The 20,987-nt window shown below is 40.2% G+C and overlaps 1 long non-coding RNA gene across 2 annotated transcripts; it reads right to left on the bottom strand.

Annotated features, from left to right (window-relative positions):
- Positions 1 to 871: 871 nt before the first annotated feature.
- On the bottom strand, positions 872 to 3,782 carry LOC311279024. 2 transcript variants are annotated; one of them, XR_014625509.1, is made up of 6 exons: positions 3,642 to 3,782; positions 3,177 to 3,249; positions 2,912 to 3,021; positions 2,355 to 2,434; positions 1,737 to 1,846; positions 872 to 970 (listed from the first exon to the last, which is right to left on the bottom strand). It is a non-coding gene; the product is annotated as an uncharacterized lncRNA (long non-coding RNA). The 2 variants fall into 2 exon arrangements; XR_014625510.1 differs by having other exon boundaries at positions 3,177 to 3,243.
- Positions 3,783 to 20,987: the final 17,205 nt, after the last annotated feature.

The raw sequence follows: 20,987 nt of genomic DNA, 5'->3' as shown, positions 1-20,987 counted from the left end.
TTTCATTAACTGTCTTTACGTTACTGTCTGCTGAAAAGACACAATTATTTTGCTAGCTTATCATATCTTGCTTGCTCTATTAATATAATTAGGAGGTATTGTTAAACTTTCATTGCATTATTCGTCTGATAATACATCTATTTATACCCATGATCATGTATATGCATATGATTACAGATACATACCCAGCCAACACACCCATGTGGGGCCCAAACGGGCTGTAAATGGGCTGATATCCGGGGCCCACCTGGGCTACCCAACTGGGAACCCAGCTAATTTTGGCCGCGGTTTCCGTGGTGGCCCCACATGTGTTAGCCCAGATGGGTTGATGATGGGCTCTTGATGGGCTCCATATCGGGCCCATGTGGGTAACCTAGGTAGCACCCATTTAGGGCATACAGGAGTCTGCCCAGATGGGTTGATGATGGGCTCTTGATGGGCTCCATATCGGGCCCATGTGGGTAACCTAGGTAGCACCCATTTAGGGCCTACAGGAGTCTGCCCAGATGGGTTGATGATGGGCTCTTGATGGGCTCCATATCGGGCCCATATGGGTAACCTAGGTAGCACCCATTTAGGGCCTACAGGAGTCTGCCCACATGGGTTGATGATGGGACCCAGATAGGTCTTATCTAGGGCTCTTATGGGCCACAACGGGTATATATATGGGCTACCATATTTGTCTGTTTGGGTTACCTTATTTTACAGTAAACCCCTAAATACAATCATTACATGTAATCCACTAAACTATACTAAAATGTTAAAGGTATTCAATGAACAGAAACCAGTAGTTCACTTTTAAAGTTACTTTATTAAGCAAGTACAAGTATCACAAAACAAGAAAAGAAAAAAGTTATATATATATATATATGCACACGTTATATATGCATATCTGAAAAATTAACCATTTCACAAACAAAACAATAACCGTGCAGCTTCTCACTCCTCTGTTGTCGCTCTCCCAACGGCCCTTTGAAAAGAGAAAATAAATCAGTCAACCATTATGCCACTTTTTTAATTCCTTTTCACAGTTCAATCAGATGTGTCAGGTTAGCCTTTTGGTGCCCCACATCAAGTGTATCTAGATAAGGGGTTTGCAAACCTGTCCTGGAACACCCCCTGCACTGCACATATTGGAAGCACAAAATGTACATTTTGACCAACTTTTACCACTTTGAAGTAATTTCTAAAAAATAATTAGTGTTGTAGATCATTAAACCATTATGCTGCCTCATAAGTCTGTCTGAAATCAGAATGGTTACTGCTCAAATAAATAAAAACTAAACTAAATCGGTTTTGTGAGGCACCTTAGTGTGTAAACGCTGCCTGCTAAGTCGTTGCCTGATAGGGCAGCGAGGCAATGAGTCAGCTGCCTAAGTTTTCAGATGCAGACTTTGTACGTTTCACTCATCTAATATACCGGATTCATCACATTAGCTCATTTATAGAAACTGCAAGATCTGAAGTGGCTGTGCAGTACTGAGGGTTCCCAGGACAAGTTAGAAAACCAAACATTTGCCCATCATTCATCCAACTCAAATATTGCTTATCACTTGACATGTAAGTAGTAGCAACTTTACAAAGTCTGCTCGCTCTAATGTTATGTTACAGAACATATTTCTCCTGTTTTACAACATTTGCACTGGCTCTTAGTAAAAACTAAACAAGTTGGCTCCTTTATATCTTCTTCATATACACTTCCTCCACTACATCCTAAGATCGGCTTCTGCACTTACACTTGTTCTTCCACGCACTCGGACAACTTCCACGGGGTCACAAGCTTTTGGTTGTGCTGCTCCTGATGCCATCACTTCCTCTTCACTTCTTGCCTGCTGTCTGTACTATCCTGTATAAATAAAAGCAAGAAAACTCAATACAAAATAAGTCATGTACAAGATTTTCACTTTACAGTTCAATTAGTCGGGTAGAAAACAAAGTATACAACACAATCCATTCTAAAACACATTTTATGTATTCACACAAGCAATTCTTCAGAGCCCCAACAAGGAATTGTAAAAAAAAAAAATATTACTCCCATGTGTCAGTTACGATTACTATAATGATAAGGTCATGATTTCATCTTTAAAACAGATGAAGAAATCAACAAATTGTGGTGTTGAGCTGAGAGGGCTGTGGTCTGTTGCTCTTTGAATTATATCTTTCAATGCAGGTTTATATTGTTTCAACAATTTGCCTGACCCCTGGGGGCTCCGTATATTTCTGATAATATTTGTGGAGAAACATTACACTGTTTTAATTCAGAATCCTAACCATACATTGTAGGCTACTAATTAAAAGTAATTTATTAAATCAAGTAAAATAAAAAATAACACAAAAGGCCAATGAATCTGTACCAGAAGTGATAGTGCAATGTAGCAGCTAAAGAATAATCCACCATCAAATTGCCAGTAATCAGCTGGATCCTGAAGCGAATCTGAAGAGGGGGAAAGAAGAAATTATTCAATGAAAAGTCCTTAAAAAGCAGTATTTTCTTATATCATTCCTTCAAACAATCTTAAATTAAAAAAAAAAAAACGTTTGCCATTATAACATTCACACTACATGAACTGAGTAATGTCAAGGGCTGGGTAAAAAATATTGATTTCTCGATTTTATTTGATTCTCATTTTTACGAAACAATATCAATTCTTAAATCCCAAGAATCGATTAGTCAACCTGTTTTCAGTTGATGAATGAATGGAACATTGTAGCGTGCATCCCATCCAATAAATCCAGCCCTAGTAATGTCATCTTTGAGACTGTTAGTTGTTACATGATGATTAAAAATGTAAACATAAACTTTAAGCATGGCAATCCCATCAGAAATGTGTATCATAGCAAGGGAAGCACACACATAAAAAACAAACAAAAAAATAATTGGTACCAAAATCAAACCATCAAATAATTTTACCTGCACCCATTTATCCTATTATGACACGTCTGAGGGTCTTTCCCTTTACGGTGTCCAGTGATTAAAGAAAGGACTGATGAAGGTGACATGAATCCACTTTCTGTGCGCCACTTCATCAGAAAAAAGACAAAAGGACAAAAAAGTTACTCAGACTTGCTATTAGTAACGTTAACATTAAATGTCTTACTTTAAAGGTGAAAATCATACTTAATACTATATATTAAACCCAGTGTAGGTTTTTAAACAGTGGGTAAAATTAACTTACTGTAACAGTTGGTTGGTGAATGGGTCTTTCTGTTGGGTGTTCTCCCCAGATAAAAATTATTCCAATGCTTGATCTAAAAAAAAAAAAAAAAAAATGTAAACAAATATATTTCCAATACTGTTATCAGTGTTTGAAGAGGTTATGTCAACATACTTCTAACGAATAAATGACTGTTTTATCACTTTACTCATTCCAACGCTTTTTTTACCTCTCATGCGTTTTTAAACTAACGTTAGCTGACATTAAACACACAACGTTACCAACAACAAAACACAGCAATGTCAGATGGTACTAAATTACATTTAAATACGTGCTTATATTGCTACAGCAGTACAAAAACACACACAGATAACTTATTGAACGTATAAGGTTGCATTAAGCCTATGACTGTTAACGTTACTCATGTCCATAAACGTTAACGTTAATTTAACTGACTGCTATAAGGACTGAAAAATGTTTTCTTACCTGATATCGCCAGTATTTTTACAGACCACGTACGAACCCTTCCTCTGTTCACATTCCAGCTTTTGTTCTTCATTGATATCAACTTAAATTCGCTCAAAATGTAAGAATTCAACAGGCAGATATAAAATAATCCAGGTCTGACGAGTAATCAATGCAAGCAGCAGCTCAGCTGCTCAGTCCGCGCCTATTTTAAATTTGAAAATACGTCCGTTACTCTCGGTCGGTGACTGAGCCGCGAAGAGCCGCGCACATTCTCATTGGACAGTTTCCTGGAAGACAGACAGATTAACCAATCATGCTCAAAGTAAAACGGCGAAACAACCAATAACAATAACAATGTTTAATAACAGTTAACATTTGCAGTCTGTATTATTATTTAATTAATTAGTCAAATGACATGACAGTGTATGAATACAAATGTAATAATGCAATGTAAACGGTTAGGCAAGCAGACAAAATTGTAAATTCCAACAAAATCACATAAGGCAAAAGGTTTGAAACTATTATTGTTAATAATGATAATTATATTTTAACATATACTGAAGAGCTGTTATATCAAAAAAATTATGAAATGCTAATTAATTGTCACAATAATGTTGAAAGGCAGATATTTCTGCTGTATGTTGTTTCAAAATCTTGTAAAAATGTCAACGCTGATTTAGAAGTGTTTTAAATCTTTTACTTTTTTCTTTTCTTGTTTTGTGATACTTGTACTTGCTTAATAAAGTAACTTTAAAAGTGAACTACTGGTTTCTGTTCATTGAATACCTTTAACATTTTAGTATAGTTTAGTGGATTACATGTAATGATTGTATTTAGGGGTTTACTGTAAAATAAGGCAACCCAAACAGACAAATATGGTAGCCCATATATATACCCGTTGTGGCCCATAAGAGCCCTAGATAAGACCTATCTGGGTCCCATCATCAACCCATGTGGGCAGACTCCTGTAGGCCCTAAATGGGTGCTACCTAGGTTACCCACATGGGCCCGATATGGAGCCCATCAAGAGCCCATCATCAACCCATCTGGGCAGACTCCTGTAGGCCCTAAATGGGTGCTACCTAGGTTACCCACATGGGCCCGATATGGAGCCCATCAAGAGCCCATCATCAACCCATCTGGGCTAACACATGTGGGGCCACCACGGAAACCGCGGCCAAAATTAGCTGTAGTTCCCAGTTGGGTAGCCCATGTGGGCCCCGGATATCAGCCCATTTGCAGCCCGTTTGGGCCCCACATGGGTGTGTTAGCTGGGGCAGGCTCTGTCCAGATTGTCCTCTGGTGTCTGCGGATGAATCCACGTTGACCTGGGAAACGTGAATTGGGAAACGTGATGTAAATGTTTGCGCGTGAATCCGTGGCCAACAAAACCAAAATTAGCTGGGTTCCCAGTTGGGTAGCCCAGGTGAGCCCCGGATATCAGCCCATTTGCAGCCCGTTTGGGCCCCACATGTGTTGGCTGGGAATCTTGTAAAAATGTCAATGTTGATTTAGAATGGTTTTTGTTAATCTTTTTCAACAACAAACTGACATTATTTCAACCATATTTCAACGTTGAAGGTCGGTCATGTGCTGGCTGGGTATGTAGCCTACTCATTTCCCATTAGTGAACTGACTAGGTCTCACATAGGGAGCCCATCTGGGTTTGCCCATGTTGGACCTACTTAGTTGACCCAAGTGGGCCCCAGATAAGATGCCCATTTTGAGCCCATATCCACTCTGTCCCCTGTAGCCCATTTGTAACCCATATGGGCCCCAGATAAGAAGCCCATTTTGAGCCCATGTCCACTCTGTACCCCTGTAGCCCATTTGTAACCCATATGGGCCCCAGATAAGAAGCCCATTTTTAGCCCATGTCCACTCTGTCCCCCTGTAGCCCATTTGTAACCCATATGGGCCCCAGATAAGAAGCCCATTTTGAGCCCATATCCACTCTGCCCCCTGTAGCCCATTTGTAACCCATATGGGCCCCAGATAAGAAGCCCATTTTGAGCCCATATCCACTCTGTCCCCTGTAGCCCATTTGTAACCCATATGGGCCCCAGATAAGAAGCCCATTTTGAGCCCATATCCACTCTGTCCCCTGTAGCCCATTTGTAACCCATATGGGCCCCAGATAAGAAGCCCATTTTGAGCCCATGTCCACTCTGTCCCCCTGTAGCCCATTTGTAACCCATATGGGCCCCAGATAAGAAGCCCATTTTGAGCCCATGTCCACTCTGTCCCCCTGTAGCCCATTTGTAACCCATATGGGCCCCAGATAAGAAGCCCATTTTGAGCCCATGCCCACTCTGTACCCCTGTTGCCCATTTGTAACCCATATGGGCCCCACATAAACGTGTTGTCTTTACGTTACTGTCTGTTGAAAAGACACAAATATTTTGCTAGCTTATCATATCTTGCTTGCTATATTAATATAATTAGGAGGTAATGTTATAGTTTCATTGTATTATTTGTCTGATAATACATCTATTAAATACCCATGATTATGTATATGCATATGTATTTCACATAATTAGGGAAGTAGCCTAATGTTTATAGTACCACTTTGTTCATGTTAGTTCACAGTGCGTTAACGGATTTTAACAAATAAAACATTGGAGTGTAATAAATAATGTATTAGTAAATGGGTTAGAAAATATTTATAAATGCTGTAGAAGTGCCTTTCATTTATGTTCATGTACAGATCTGTAACATGATTATGGAATTAATGTTTACACTTCATTCTATTATTTTCCAGATGATGCATCACTACTACACCAATATAATGCGGACCGCAGCGAACAAGTGACTGGTGGGAGAACACTGCTCAAAGATTTACAGATGAGCAGTGGCTGGGCGACTTCAGAGTTTCCCGAGAAACATTCACATACATTTGTACAACTCTGAAGCCTGCACTACAGCGACAAGATACAACATACCGATTATGCATTCCTCTGGAGAAACGGGTAGCCATTGCATTGTATAAACTAGCATCAACAACAGAGTACAGGACGGTAGCCAACCTGTTTGCTGTCAGTCGGACTTCTGTTTGCCGCTATGTGCATGACTTTTGTAAGGCTGTGATTGCAATACTTCGGCCCAAGTTCATCAAAACACCAGACCAGGACAGACTATCTGAGATGGCAGATTACTTCGAAGAGAGGTTTGGAATTCCACAGTGCGTGGGTGCTATTGATGGTTCTCGCATCCCTATATTAAAACCTCCACAATATCAATCAGATTTCCACAACAGAAAAGGTTGGCACTCCATAATTTTACAAGCAACTGTGGATGGCAAAGGGATGTTCTGGGACCTGAATGTTGGGACAGCCAGGGAGAGAACACGACGCTAGTGTCCTCAGAAAGTCACGCCTATGGGCTTGGGCCACAAACAGTAATGGTTTTTCTGGCTGAGTAAAAAACATATGTGGAACTGATGTTGGCTACTTCATTCTTGGTGATTCTGCTTACCCATTGCAGAAATGGTTGCTAAAACCATATCCTGATACTGGCAGGCTTACAGAGGGCCAAGAACTTTACAACATGCGAACAAGTCGAGCCCGTTGTGTGGTTGAAAAAGGAAGGTGGAAGTGTCTCAGTAAGCGAAATGACTGCAATGTAAATGTTGTTGTTGATATGGTGGAGACATGCTGTACACTGCACAACTTGTGTGAATTGTACATGGACCGATTTATACCAGAGTGGTGTGATCGTGATAGAGATGCCGAACGTTCACCTTGCAATGTTGGTGATGAGCGTTCAGATGCAAGAAGTGCTCTGCAACAGTTGTTCATGCAGCAGCAATAATTAAGTTGTTATATTGTGTTTGTTACAAATAAAATATTTGAAATGAAGATTTGGTATAACCCTGTTTTGTGACTGGAATACAGTTCTTTATCCTAAACGGTACGTGGTTACATCAGACATTATTTGATCAATAAGCAATAGGCCATTTAAGCATACAGAGTGAATACTGCAATATTTTTTTTAAATAACATACAATTAAACAACCTTCTCACTATTTTTAAATAAAATCAAAAATACTCAGTTTAACAGGTATGTTTTTATTTATATATTGCAGTTGAAAGTATATGTCTGTTCAAATGCTTTTAGATATGGTCACTTCTGTTAATGGTACTTTTTAAATGTGAAACTGCTTACACTGATTACAGTATTACAGAATACAAAAGGTGCCCATCAGACAGCCGTTTAAATAATGTGCCCATCAATAAGCATAGTAGTGTATACCAATAGATGTGTTATAGCTTAATTATCATTCTACTGACTAGGATGGTATTTGCATTTCAGAATACAAAAGATGCCCATCAGAAAGCCGTTTAAATAATGTGCCCATCAGTATGCATAGTTGTCTACACCAATACCTACCTTGATGGCTTATCTGAGTCACAACGTCTTTATATTTTAGTTTATTATCATGTAGGTAACTTTTACAATAGGTTTTCATAAGAAAAACTTTTTTTTTTTTTGCTAACATATATGCAGTGTGAACTAACATGAACCAACAATGAATTACTAATAAAGAATGTACTCAAGTAACATTCATTTAACATATATGCCTTATAATATGTGTACAATATTTTACTATAAGATTGTGTATTTTGCTTTTGATAATGTGCCCCTTAATAAGCATGATTTCCATTTGCCTCAGTTATAATAACACAGCTATTACTTTATTTATATATTAAGTTCACATCAGAGTGCAAAAATACAAAGGTGCTTATAAAATGTGCATACAAATGTGCATACATACACATACAAATGAAACAAAACAGGTGCTTTTGAGAAGTACTATTACAAATGTGCACACAAACGAAACGGCAGGTGATTTTAAGTAGCGACCTACTATTTACACAATAAACTTTTAAGGCATTAAGGCAAACAGAAAGATAGATGTTTTGTCCAACTACTTCCGCTGGAGAAGGGCTGCGGCCAAATTACTGAAGACTGATGCAAAAGACTCTTTCTGTCTTTGTGACATCTCCTCCCGTCTGAGTTGTGCATCATAGTCCAATTCCTCTCGTCTCATCATCATTTCTTTCTTAATTTCTTCTCTTCTCAGCTCCCGCTCTTCTTCCATCTGTTGCTGTGTTATGTCCCGCATACACTGCAAAAACTCCCGTGATGCCAAATTTGCAGCTTTGCGTTTGCGACTCTCTGTAAAAGCAGACACAAAAATTAGCAGGATATTTGGGATGTCTTCTGATAGATTATAGATTGTGGTATAGCACATACAGTATTCCAAACTGTAAAGTTTGTTACATATATTTATTTAGCAGGTACATTAAACGCAAACATACCTGGTCTAGTCCTTTGTGGAATGTGATGTGATCCTCCTCTTGGTTATGGTTATTGGTTATTGGTTATGGTTATTGGTTATATGGTTATTGGTTATGGTTAGATCTTCAGGGCTGTCATGTCTCTCTGTAATAAACATACATTTAGAATAATTACATACTGACAAGAAACTAACAAAATGTTTAATACTTCTGTGGTGTATTTTGTATATTTTTTTGCGTACCGGGTGTCGACGTTAGCAGTGGAAGTGTAGTAGACGGTCCCTGCTCCACTTCTGAGTCAAATAAAGCACTCTGGGATGACGATTCTAGCACACAAAACACAAACACGCATATGAGCCACTTATGCAATATTTTATTTGTTTTCTTAGGAAGTTAGAAAACTTAGATTTTAGGAAGATAGCATGTATTAACTCACCGTCCGCGGCTGCCATAGTGTCCCGACTTGTCCACTAACAGACGGACGGTGACCCAGCACGCCGTCCATCAAGTCGAACCATGGAAAGTTCCTTCTCTGGGCACCGCTTTGTCCATTGTGCGTTTTAATCGCTTTGTACTGTGCCCGCAACTTTTTACATTTTTCCCGAACTTGAAGCGTTGTTCGCTGAATGCTTAGCTTAGCAAGTTCAGCAACGATGTATTTTATAACGTCCTCATTTCTGCACACGCCGTCAAATTGACGTTGTACCCTTTCTTCTGCCCAAATGCTCAGAAGAGCTTTGGTATCTTCGACAGACCAGTACAGGCGATTCTCCATTTCGAGCAGCGTTTATTTTTCGCGATATAAAAAAGTGAAATGTCCATCTTGCCGCAGACTATAACTTTCCCTAACACCGATAAACTCCGCCTTTTACCTTGACCACGCCTCTAGCCCGAGCTGGCCCAAGGTATTCGACGGGAATACGTTGGCCCCGAGTAAGCCCCGATCAAGCCCCGGAAGTGACAGTGGAAACGCGACTGGCCCTGGCACGCACTAGCACGGCCCGGCCCTGGCCCGACAGTGGAAACGCGGCTAATGTTAACCCACAACGTTCTCTCTCGTGCAGTAAAACAGAACGATGGGTTCACATCGATCGATCTGAAAGATGCTTTTTTCCACATAAGCATTTATCCTCCACACAGAAAGTTTCTTCGTTTTGCCTTCCAAGGCATATGTTACGAGTTCACAGTGCTTCCGTTTGGTCTAGCGCTCAGCCCAAGAGTGTTTTGTCTGTGTGCGGAGGCGGGGTTAGCCCCGCTGAGATTAGCGGGGCTCAAAATCCTGACTATTGGCTGATTATAGCCGATTCGAGAGAGATCGTCATGCAAATCACTGCTCGTGTAATCGCTCTTCCAAGCTGCATGCTCTCGCTCACAGGCTGTTAGTATGGAGCAGGCGACCCATGTCCCGGGCATACTGAACAGGGGCGCAGACCTCTTGTCAAGGGGAAACCCTCTCTACAGGGACCGGCGCCTCCACCCTCAGCTAGTGGGTCTACTGTGGAGGAGGTTCAACCAGGCAACTGCAGATCTCTTCACCTCACACGAAAACGCCCATTGTCCTACGTTCTTCTCGCTACGGGACGAGGACGCCCCCCTCGGTGTGGACACACTGGCCCATCCGTGGCCCAACGTGCTGCTCTACGCATTTCCTCCCCTTTGCCTCATAACGCCGTCTCTGGTCAGGGTGAGGGAATGGAGCTTGACCATGATTTTGATAGCTCCCAGGTGGCCCAGGGCACCGTGGCTCTCAGAGATTATCCCTCTGCTGTATGCCCAGCCGTGGCCCCTCCCACATCGCACAGACCTTCTGTCCCAAGCGAATGGGGAAATCTACCACCCGCACCCAGACAGGGTGGCCCTCTGGGCCTGGCCCGTGAAAGGGCCAACTTAAACACATTGGGGCTCCCCCCACGTGTTGTGGCCACCATTCAGTGTGCCAGAGCCTCTTCGACACGGTCCCTTTACGACTGTAAGTGGCATGTGTTCGAAGAATGGTGTGAAGGGCGACAGTTTATATCATATCAGTGCTCAGTCACTGATATTTTATGTTTTTTGCAGGACCTTATGGATAAGGGAAGATCCTTTTCCATTATTAAGGTCTATTTAGTGGCTATCGCTACATGTCATGAGGGGTTCGACAGCGCTACGGTGGGGCAACACCCCCTTATTCGTAGATTTATGAAGGGCGAGCGCCGCTCTCTTCCAGTCCCCAGCAGAGTAGTTCCTGAGTGGGACCTCTCCATGGTGCTGGAGGCAATGGCCCTCATTTATCAAAAGTGCGTACACCAAATTTCCAGCGTACACCCAAAACCACGGTGACTTTGAGATTTATCAATATGGACGTTGGCGTACGGCACGCTCAAATCCTACGCCAGCTCAGGAGGTGGTGTACGCACGTTTTGAGTGCGGGAATGCGCAGAAAAACAATTCCTAACACCACAAAACGCACTGACAAACTAAAAGATATGATATATTATGACCCACTGTAAAAAAACAACAACATAGTAATTATAAACTTCAGTGTTTATTTTTGTGCAACATGGACTTCAATGTTTAATTTGTGTGATTTTACCAAAGCATTTGATTTGTAGGCATATGTATTCCTTAAGTTGCGAGCCTGTGCGCTTTACCTGACGTTTCAAGCCTTGTTTATACTTTCGCCTGGCTCCGCAGCGCGAGTCTCCGCAGACTGCGCGCGCACCTCCCCAAACGGACGAGGCGTTTATACTCGACGCGCTCGCCCTTGTACTATTCTTTGAAACGATGGTTAGGCCAGGGTTAGGCCCGGCAGGTGTGCATGGACTGGGTTTAGTAATGAAAGGCTTTCAATGACCAAAAAAATAATTCAGACTGACAAAATAATAAAAATGACACTCTTCTTCTTTTAAATAATAATAATAATAACAATAATACAAATAATAATAATAACGACATTCTTCTCCTAAATAACAATAAGCGTCATTAATAATAAAAATCTAGAAATCAATTTTGTTTCTTTCCACTTCCCTGGTTTCGCTTTCTCTTTCTCAAAGAAGTTTCTCTTCTTTGCCGTCTTCCGTGTGTCCATGGCGTAAAATGAGGGCGTGGGGGGAGCGGAGACTTGAATATATAGGGGCGTGTTATTCTAATGACGATCATTTTCAGCCGCGGCATTTATCAAGGGCAGGTATTGCGTACACCTGGATTTCAAAGGTACGCACAGCTTCATAAATCAGGCGATGAGAGGAGTGTAAGCATAATCTTACGCCAACATATACGCCCGTTTCTACGCAAGAATGATAAATGAGGGCCAATGTCTCAACAGCCATTTAAACCCCTTGGAAGTATTTCCCTGAAGAATTTGTCTTTCAAGACAGCTCTGCTCCCGGCCTTGGCATCTGCCAAGCGTGTCAGTGATCTCCATGCACTTTCTGTTCATCCCTCGTGCACTACATTCTCTCTCAGTGGAGATAAGGTTTTTCTCAGGCCCAACCCGGCCTTTATGCCAAAATGCTTCCCGGCATTCACGTGTGAGGTGATTGAGCTTTCCGCATTTCACCCAGCTCCTTTCTCCTCCACAGAGGATCAGAGGTTGAATGCTTTGTGTCCTGTTTGTGCCCTGCAAGTGTACTTAGACAGGACCAGCTCGTTTAGAAAAAGCGACCAGCTTTTCATCTCTTGGGGCCCCCGTACTCAGGGAACCCCATTTCCAAGCAACGCCTTTCTCATTGGCTTGTGGAAGCTATATCTTTGGCATATGAATCTAAGGGAGTACAGCTGCCTGAAGGCATCAGAGCTCACTCCACTAGAGGTATGGCTGCCTCTTGGGCTCTGTTTAAGGGAGTCTCTTTGCAGGACATATGTGCCGCTGCAAGCTGGGCCTCTCCCCATACGTTTGTCAGATACTATCGACTCGATGTCACCAGAACTCCGGTAGCTCATTCTGTCCTGGGTGTTGGCTCTTTGTAGCTTTGTGCTCTTAGGCCCTTTACCCTTAATTTAGCCTGGGCTGCTTAGTCCAGCATTTTTAAAGTCACTAAGCATGTTTTTCAACCTGCACCTGGCACCATTTACTCACCATTATGACTGTGGTCAGGTTTATTCACGAATGCATGTTACCACATGTTATTCTTTGTTGCTATGTGTCTTCCTCACTTTGTGTGGTGGGTTCCTTGTGACGTGTCATGCACCGCCTTTCCAGGTGACCGTCCTCTGGCTTTCAGGGCCTCATTGTAGTGTATTGGGCAATCGGGGAACTGTCCATATCTCCCATAGGTGGATCTCGAACACGAGATGATGAAAGAGAACAATAGGTTACTGTTCGTAACCCCGGTTCTCTGAAATATCGAGTGGAGAGATCCACCTAGCTTGCCCCGCTTGCTGCACGAGAAGTGAATATGCTCACTGAGGTAAGATAGCGCGTGCTAGTGTTTTATACACTTGTTAAGGGGCGGGTCCCTTACCGGGCATTGGAAACGCACTTCTGTCTGTCAGGCTAGACTTGGTGCAATTGGATGCTTCTGCAGAGGTCGGGTGTGGATGCCCTTCCCATAAGTGGATCTCTCCACTAGATGTTTCAGAGAACCGGGGTTACGAACAGTAACCTATTGTTTTTTATTTATATTTTTTTTTTTATAAAAACGGCATCACATAACTCATATAGAGATCGCAAAGTCAGAGAGTTTGGGAATATTCACACATAATTTATACACATACATAAAACATGACATCACAGTTTTAAAATCAAACATTTGAAAAGAGATCAATAGACCTATATCATGGTTGTTTAAACCAGTGAGCTGTGTCATCAGCAAGTCGTTTTATGAAGATGTAAGCTGGAGAAACTGGAAGAACTGGTTGAAGAACGACCACTCCCCGAGAAGACAAAGGATCTTTCTGGAAATTAACATGTGATCTCACTCTTGTGAAGTTATTTGAGATGCAAAGTCGCACCTCAGAATACATCTCTTCCCCACTCCCATCTCTTCATTCTGAGATCACATGAAATTCACCCAAAAATCTATGGTTTAATGTGAATAATTATCATCGAGTATTATACATGTTTGGCATCACTTAAAATGTCTCAGTGCAACTGGTACAAAGGTCTCACTCCCAAATAAGTAAAACAAAAGGTAATACGTTTTTTTAAGAGTTTAGAGATAACTGGCACACAAAGGAAGATGGTCTCTAGACAAATGGTCTCCTATCCCCGAAATGTCTCAACTCTGAATGTAAATTCCCATTGTTGGTAGATGTTTCCATGTGAAAGAAGTTTCTGGCTATATAATGAAATGCAACTAAAGGATCGGGGCGATTCTGTACGCACCTCAGATCAGCCCATGATGTTGAAGGATCTCAAAGACTTCAGCATCATATTTCCTAATGTCGGGTTCGCATCTCTTCTCTTCCCAGCAAGCAATTTTGCGTTTAAAAGACGTCTAATAGCAGTCCAAACACAGGCTAATTTTGGGCTGTCAGTGAAAATTTAATAGACGTATAAACGTAGCCCAAGAATAGACTAGTCATCAAATAGAAAGCAAATTATTTACTACATATAATAGACAACAAAATACAACTTAAGGATTCTGTTTACTCAAATATAACACACATACTTGACAATTCATCCAAAAATAAATAAATATAAAACTTTTATTAAGAACAATATTAGGCTCTTACACTGCACAGTAACTTTTACAATTCGGTTTTATTTGTTTTTGTTAACGTATTTTAAAGTGTTTTTAGTTGTTTTCTTATATTGTATTTTTATATTGCCTTGCTGTTGAGAGAGAAACTTTATTGTCATTGTAGTTATACAACGAAATTTGTTTGGTAGCTCACAGAGGTCAGCAGCTAAAACAAGAAAACAGCACACATAATAATATAATAAATGTAATAAAAATATAAAGTATAAATATAAAAATAGAAATATTGAAATGTGCTATACAAATAAACTTGCCAAGTTAAAAAGTCCTATTTTCATATCATAATGATCTAAAGAAAAGAGTAAAAGATATGTGTGGCTTTCATAACACATTATAATAGGTTGCACATGTTTCATGTTGACCCCTTTTGAATTTAAATAATTCGAGTTTAAAGGAGAACTCCGGTCAATTTTAACATTGAGCTCATTTTTTTGTACATTTGGAGTGCTGTCAGTACAGAGAACAACGACAAAAATCGGTGTTGCCTACACCATGTTATCCTCGTTTTAAAATTTGCACCCTATTGACTTCAGTGGGGCAAGTTTTAAACCTGCTTTTAGCCTCTTAACATCCTTGATGTGTCATTACAAGTGCACAGGTCATGTGAGTGATTCGTTCTGAGTGAACGCGGGTGAATCTGACTGCAGATGTGAAAGAAATATATAAAAAATGATGTTTATTCAGCCAGCGCAGCCACATACCTGTATTTACATCCTGTTTTCGGTCTAAGTCCACAGTAATCGATTGACGAGTTCACGCGCATAGGTTTAGTACCTATGGATCACGCGCGTGAACTCGACAATCGATAAACTCAGCCCATGATGTTGAAGGATCTTTGTGTGGATACGTCATCGGTTCGGTCTGAGTGTCGCTTCCGGATGAAGGTGGTTCGAAACTCGCGCCACTTGTGTATGTTGTCAGGAGTAGAAGCAGTTGTAGTAGTGTCAGAGAGTTAGGGAACTCTATTGATGGTGAAATGAAGCTTTGTGAATCTCTGGGGCTTTCTCCCTCGACTGTATCATAAAATGGTTCATTACTCGAAGCTTTTCAACACGTTGCACACTATAACGACATCTTGTGGTCAAAAGGTGGAAAAGCTGCCTTTCTGTTCCAGAAGACCGTTTTTTTTTTTTACTTTTTTTTAATTTATAAATCACTTTGTGCTCTGTAAACCACAAAGCAATACAATGAATCCTCATAATTCATGTGTTAGCCTAGTGTTGATGTAGTTCTTATACAATGTATGAACAAACAACTGTATGAATTCATTTATGACAAATAATAATAATAAATTAGACTAATTCACTTGTACAGAAACAATTCTTATGAATCTGCTTTGATCTACAAATGCTGCCTTATTCACATAAACTTTAGCCTCAGTAATTTCCTATGGGGACACACTTTTCAAAATCCCGTTTGTGTCCGTTATGCCAAAATGCACGTTTTGTCGAGTATCCTCACAAGAACAGTCTTAAATGAGTTAAATAAAATGAAAAGTCAAGAGTAAATGAGAAAATTAAAGCTCATGGACAGCTCCTACTCACGTCTCTGCAAGATTCGGAAGGGAATGATTCAGATTTTTCTTGGCACAGCTATTTTTTTTTTATTATTATTGTAAATTTCAGTACAAGTACACAAACAAGCAGAGGCTGTTTAAAGTGATAACAGAATAAGTACAAGTACTTGCAAAAAATACATTTTCATGAACAAAATGACAATACATACAAGAGGTTACGGGGATTTCAATATAGCTTAAACATGGCACATTGTAGACGTGTATTTATAGCCAAAGGGCTTGTTGAGTGTTCAAGAGAGAGCAAGTATTGGCTAAAGTCCTTTAGAAAGATACAAAAAAAAGAGGTTTTCTATCGATAAACTTACATTTGTGGATAAAAAACTTTGCTAGGAAAAGAAGCAGATTAATAACAAATTCTCTATTAGAAATATCACTTTGGACTTTAGGGACCCCAAAATAAACTTTTTTTAAAAGTTAAAGTAAATCTACAGAAATGTTTTTATTCACATAGTTCGAAAAATCAAGCCAGAAGATCCTTGAATATAAGCACTCCCAAAAAATATGATCAATAGTTTCTGGGTAACACAGACAAAAAGAGCATTCCTCTTTGATGCTAGGAATCGAATCCAAGTTTTTTATACATTAGGCTTGTTTGAGATGCACCTAGCCTCGCCTGCAATGTATGCGAGAGTAGGCGGCTGCAGTGAGGAGGGGAGGAGTGAAAAAAGTGCAAGCAAGCCGGACAGTTCTCTCTTCTCGCAGTGGATCTGACACCTGTGAGATCAGAGATGGATATCGCGGGATTCACGGGATTCACGCTCATGCGTGTTGCTAATAAACTGGATGTAATTTAAGTTCTGTTGCTTTTATATGAAAATAATTATAATGAACAAGACACCCATTTAATTACATACCAAAGACGTGTTTATCAATCATTTTTACTTTAATTACAGACATGTTTTATATACATTACAATGCAATATATATATATATATATATATATATATATATATATATATATATATATATATATATATATATATAATAACCCATAGATCACACTGTCAGAGAGTTTGGGAATACTAACACAAAACATGAGATCAGAGTTTTAAAATCAAACAGTTTAAAAGAGAACAATACATCACGGTTGTTTAAACCAATGAGCATTAAGCTGTGTCCTCAGCAAGTCATTTCCCATCATGCTTTTGATCAGCGCAGTCGGTGGAGAGCAACTCAGGGGGGTAATCCAGCACCCGGAAAGTGTACCATCCCCTGGGGCCACCATTGGCTAACAAGCCATCACCTGCTGTTAGCATTCCATTGACTCTCATTCATTTTGGCATCACTTTGACAGCGAATAACTGTATATCTGAGGCGTTCAAAGACTCTATTTGTCCATTGTTTATTTCTAAAGAAACACGACAATGTATAAAAGGCTCCATTACCTTGTATCTTACGTTATGGCCCCGTATAGAAGCAGTTTTTGTGAAAATAGTGTTTTACGGTGTGTACTTTACTCTTAACACCTTTTACCTATTTATTTATTATTCTCAGGTAAGGTAAGGAAAGGCAAATCTGACCTAAACCATAAGCATTCAAAAGGTAAATTTGGTCAGAAGACTCCTCTGTGGTATGTTCTCATTAAAAGTCTTCCAGCATCATAAATCTCAGAAGGCAGATTTTGTAATCAATAAAATTTCTTTGAATTGGTTACTTTTCTTTTTATAATAAACAAAAATATAAAGGCAAATAGAACTTCATCGTTTAAGTATAAAATACAATAATCACGTTTTGAATCAAAGGTGTAGTAAGCTCTCGGCTTCTTATCTTCTGCTTGGGGTTTCTTGTCCTCAGCTCTGGGCTTCTAGGCGTCGGGGGCTCTGGCGTATCAGTATCCCCAGAGGCAAACAGTTCATCAGTCTTTTATACTCCTGTTTTTTACAACAGGCGTTAGGTTGACACTCCTCCAAAGTTTCCCAGATCCTTCTCCAGGCAGGTGCAAGCGGTCCACCTCTTCATGTCCTTGAACTCCAGTAAACTCAACTAAGATGGCTGAGTTCATTTAAAGTTCTAGGAGTCCTCTATAGCACACACACATAATCGCACTTTTCTGCTCCTCTCAACATGGGTTGGCACAGTCACATATACCCAATTACTATACATCTATGCCAAAACAATATAAGCCATCTTTTACAACCAAAATAAATAAACACTGAATGCAATGCATTATATCCAAAACATTGGCTAAATAGGCTACGTGTAACAAAAAGGCATCTACAATAGACAAGGAGGCAGGTAATTGCATTTTCTTGATATTATACAACAATATATATAAAAAATAAAATGAAAATAAGGACACAATTTAATGTAGTAACTGCTGAAAGCATAAAGGTGAACATAGTCACAAATAAGGTCCAGTAAGGACTCTGGCTTTCGCTGATGACCTGGTGCTGATTGGAGGATCTTGGAGCAATATGACCCACAACTGGCTCCTGCTGGACGAGTTCTGTCAGAACACCGGCCTACACGAAAGTTCCCTTCCCTAGGAAGTGTTGCAGCTACCATAATACCGGTCTCACAGATTATAATGAGCTTTAATAGAACAATCTAAAACATTTGCAATGAACACGGAACAGATCGTGCATGGCAGACACTGGTTATGGACTATATATTTCATATTTAATGAAACATTGATGGCCAGGTGGGTGTGGGAATGAAGGTGGACTAGAGGTAGATCTGTGCATCTTAGGATGAATGGTCTCCTAAGCTGTTTGGTAGAGAAAAGAAAATGAAAAAGATGTTAGAGCATTCTATAAGGAAAGTTACTAAAATATATTCACATAGAAAAGACATTTGACATTTTTGTAATTAATAATTTATGTACAATTAAAGGGGCATTTCACCCATTTGAACATTGTTTTTTATTTAAAGTGGGTCATATATGTAGTCGAAATGTAAAAGAAATTTTTAATTTGGTGCCTTTGTGACCGAGAAAAGACAAAAAATAACTTCAGGACGCATTTGTATGAAAGACAACAACTCCCACAATGCACCACATTGCACAGCTCCGCTAGCCACTCCCACTAATCCAGAAAGCGCATATCTGCCTATAAGAGAAATCAATCTTCCCTCTACAAGGCTAGCTACCACCAGAGCTTGAAATTCATTTCACATTCACACAAAATGTCTAGTTAGTTGGCGAACTCATTACTCCTCGTTTGTATTTCTTTCGAAAAGGTGAATTATTGCATGGTACCTGGATGTTCAGTCAGAACATATGCGGTGCGAAACTAGGATAGTTCACAACACAAACGTCCGTGTCCTCGTCTGATTCAGAGATTTCGTCCAGGAGAAATTGTCATCGTTGAAAATCTTTGCCACAGACGGACTCTATCTCTGTGTTCGTAGCGGTTCGTAGTTGCATAGTGAGATCACCGGCGCCACCAGTCCGCCCTAACTCGAGCCAGTCCGGGCTCCTCGTCCGCGGCAGGCAGGTCTTCTGCCTCGGCGGCTCTTCGCTATAATGCGGCTTGTAAAGGTAGCCACAAACACCTGATTCAAGCATCAGACTTCCGAAATCCTCTTCCTCTAGTCTATATCATATTGAGTACTCTCCTCCGCTATTGTCATTACTTTACATCTGTCTCCACAGCACCTGTTAGCTTAGCTTCAAACAAGATGGAGGATATTGCTTTCAGTTTCAGAGAGTAAAGTCCCACCCACTGATCTGTAATAGGTCTGTAGCGTGAGCAGGTCCCGCCCCCTGGGAAAGATGAGGAACTTGTGCTTGTAGTCTTTACAGAAATCCCCCCCCCCTTACACTTCCTCCTACAATGACGCAAAATGACGATTTTTGCGTCATTGTAGGAGGAAGTGTAAAAGGTAAATAACGGATTTCTCCCGTCTCAGGGGAAAATGAGAGAGTGTTGCACAACCATTCAATAGTATGACTGGGTTTCTAACAATGCAAAGCTTAATGCAAATGGGTGAAGTGTCCCTTTAAAAGTATTAACAATGTAACAATATTACTCTTTTACTCTATTTTTGATTGAATAAATGCCTTGCTGCGCATAAGACATCTTTCAAAAACATTAAAAAATCTTAATTATTCTAAACCTTTGACGTATATATGGTAAATTCAGTATAATTTACATTTTCCCCAGTATAGATAGATAGATAGATAGATAGATAGATAGATAGATAGATAACAGAGGGAGATACTGTAGATAGATAGATAGATAGATAGATAGATAGATAGATATAGATAGATAGATAGATAGATAGATAGATAGATAGATAGATAGATAGATAGATAGATAGATAGATAGATAGATAACAGAGCGAGATACTGTAGATAGATAGATAGATAGATAGATAGATAACAGAGTGAGATACTATAGATAGAGATCGCACTGTCAGATAGTTTGGGAATATTCACACATAACATATACACATAAAACATGATATCAGAGTTTTAAAATCAAACATTTTAAAAGACAACAATACATCACAGTTGTTTAAACCAATGAGCATTAAGCTGTGTCATCAGCAAGTCGTTTCCCATCGTGCTTTTGATCAGCGCAGTCGGTGGAGAGCAGCTGCGCGCGACTGCAGAATCCGACACGGCCGCCTAGCGCTCGCGAGAGATTTTTGACATACGTCAGCATGACATCAGAGCAAGGCAAATGCACTCGGACACATTTCTAACCGGCATGCATCTCGCGCTGATCGGTTCTGCGCAGATTTTGCTCATCTCAAACAAGCCTAATTTTGGACTGTAATGCAGCCGAGGAGGGATATTGAGAAGTAGGCTACCCATTGTCACCTGTAGCCTATGTGTGTAATTGTCACTCAACACTGAGCACTG

The sequence above is a fragment of the Rutilus rutilus genome (assembly GCF_951802725.1).
Source record: "Rutilus rutilus genome assembly, chromosome: 19".
NCBI lineage: Eukaryota > Metazoa > Chordata > Actinopteri > Cypriniformes > Leuciscidae > Rutilus > Rutilus rutilus.
The sequence above is the reverse complement of the archived record's forward strand: the minus strand, read 5'-3'. Positions and strand labels throughout refer to the sequence as shown.